We start from the raw sequence: 3097 nt of genomic DNA, 5'->3' as shown, positions 1-3097 counted from the left end.
TATAAACATGCTAGCTTAGCTGTGCTACTTTATATATAAGAAGCAGGAAGACACACACACACTAGAGCTGATAGGAAAATGTAAGGCAGAAATTCGCCTCAGTTGATTAATTAATCTTTATTTGCAAAGGCAGCTAACACAAACAAGCCTCCTTCACCACAAGCAACATAAAACACAGTAACACACACACAAATACACACATAAAAACTTAGACATTTTAGATACGCTTGTACAAAGTTCTAAATGAAAACTTAGGAAACACTGAAGCACTCATAAGACAAGGAAATAAAAGTAAGAAAATAACAAAGTAAAAGACCTTTAAATATATTAAATACATGTGAGCTGAAAAAATAGGATAAGATAGGAAAGAAAAGGAAAGAAATAAAAAGCTAAAGAGTTAAGGAAATAAAACTAAACCCCACAGATACATATCAATTATATATATAATATATATATGTATGTATAAACCTTTCAGTGTTCTATATTTTACCCATTAGTGGAAGAAAATATAAATCCTCTAACTAATTTAACATTATATTGATAAAAATATTATGTCAATTAGCTTGCAAATTGCTAACTTTTTTTTCATCTCTGTTGCAAGTATAATTTGGAATAGTGCTCATTTTTCAAAATTAACATTTTAGCTTTTAGGAAAGAAATATATTGGACTATAATGAATAAACCACAGAGCAGAATTAACTGAGTGAGATCTGGCATGGATTTAATTCATCATTTATTATTTTTCATACAGATCTTGTAAACAAACAGCTGCTCTCATGACATGAACATAGAATAGAACAATGTTACACTTTTTATTCTCAAAATGTTTCTCAAACCTGTTTTGTAATCAAAAGTTTCAAGTTTTCAAATAAGTGTGAAAAAATAATACTGGAAAAGGTATGATAAACTAATAAACTGTTATTTTCTAAACCAGTTTATCATTTTATGTACTGTGTAGCCACTGATGGTTTTTGATATGGGCGACATGGACAACTGCCCAGGGTGGCATTTTGTTTGGGGGCGTTTCAGACATATGTAGATACGTGTCATGATTAATAGTTAAACTCAAATTTCAAGCCTTTTGTTGATTATCTAACTAAAAATAGTGTTTCATAACAACCTTTGTATCAAGATCTGTTAAGTTCCTGAGAAACATTTACTGGTTTGTAAAACAAACAAGCAAAAAAAGATTCTTCCTTCATCAACATGAACAAAAAATAACCACAACTTTTTAGTAATTATGTCAAGGTGGCTGAAATACACCAAAACCAAACAGTTGGATGCACTTTAACCTGCTGTTGCTGGAGGAAGTGGGAGGGGCTATTTTAGAGGCGGGGCTAAGGTATCTTCCTTTATTGCTATTGGCTGTCAAAAACATAAGAAATTCAAACATTTCACAGAGATAGCAGGCAGGGATTTTATGGGAAAGTGATTTATGTAAACATAACAGTATGAATTGATGGATTGCTATTTTTCTATTGATTATTCTGACGATTAATCGGATAAAAACATTGTCACACTCATTTAACCACATAAGCTTTTTATGCAATATCAAAAATAATAATTTAATTCCTTTTGTAAAAAATAATAAAATAAACATTTTATTGCCTAAAATGTAAGAAAATCATCCCTTTAGTGAACACTTGATCATCTGCAGCTAAAGGAATCCTTCTAACATCATCATGTGAACTCAGTTCCTTCTGCTGAACTGATCAATACACTGAAGGATTGATCTGCCGACTGTTCTATGGATTAACTGATTAATAATTGGACAGCAAAATTTACTTAATAGGAGATTTCTTTCTCTTTTTTTTGCATTGTTGCAGAATTCGAACCTGGTGAGGCTACAATTGCCACTTTAGAAGTTCTGGATAGAACATATTTACAAAAAAAATGTTTTTTCTTTTTTATCTTAAGTGCCAAACTTGTATATGTTTTGTAGAGTTTTTGCTTAATTACTACCCTGTGTTTTATTATTCTTTCATCAAATGACCGTTTTTTTTGACCGTGTGTATTTCAGTTAAAGATTAAATGATCCCTAAATTAGTTGACAATCATTTTAATGATCAATTAAACACGATTAATCTGATTAATCATTTCAGCTCCGACTCCTGTAGATAGCAGCTTTGGTGATTTGTTTGTCGATGAGCGTTTCAGTGACTGTAACATCTAATGCTAAAGCCTCCTGAGGGCCCGTGATGCAGACCCGGGCCCTGACCGCCGGACCGCCCTCCACACCTCCACATGACGGGAACACAGGGGCCGCCCTAATGGCCCTCGCTCTACAAACACAAATCCTCTCATGTGGATTTGACGCAACAAAAGATTAGCACAATTTGCAAACATACAGCTGAGTTCAAAGGCGCAGGCCTCTTCCTTCCCTTCTCCTATTTGCATGAACACCTTTCAGCCTGCAGGCCATCAGGAGCAGCAGCCTGACGCGGCTCTTCAGCTAGAAATCCCAGATTCACTCACACTGACACTGACAGAGGAGGAAAACGTTTCTCTCTACCGCCAATAAATCCACAGTCAGGCTGGAGGGAGTTTTATCACCGTTAAAGAGATCTGAAGCAACTTCTGATCATGTAAGGAAGAGTAGGTTTCTTCTGTTACAGCAGATGAGTAAGAATAAGTAAATTAAAAGTGTAACTAGGTAACGCAGGTGGAAGATTTTTTTATTTTTTTATTATAAAAATAAGTTAAAAAGTAAGTTTAGAATGTTTAAAACCATCTGGTTATTTGTCCCTCCTTCAGACTTTCTTGTATTTTAATGTGAAAATCTTGATTTATTTATTTATTTTCATTAGTTTCCTGTCCAGTTTTCAAAAAAGCAAAAAGCTGAGAATGAAACGGGGATCAGGCCCCAAAAAACTACACATCTGGAGAGAAATCCACCAAAAACCTGAAACACATTATGTAGCTGAATCCAGGTAGAGACTGATGCTTTCAGGCTTTTTCTGTCTGTTATGATCATTTTCCACTTATAGGTGTGTGGAGATTTTTGCAGCTGAAACTAGAACAACAACAACAAAACTTGGGAATATTTTGTGTTTTTGCGGTGTGTATTTGATCAACGAATTAAATTACACACATATAT

Source organism: Poecilia reticulata, linkage group LG11, assembly GCF_000633615.1.
Source record: "Poecilia reticulata strain Guanapo linkage group LG11, Guppy_female_1.0+MT, whole genome shotgun sequence".
NCBI classification, from domain to species: domain Eukaryota; kingdom Metazoa; phylum Chordata; class Actinopteri; order Cyprinodontiformes; family Poeciliidae; genus Poecilia; species Poecilia reticulata.
Note: the sequence above shows the minus strand (reverse complement) of the source record.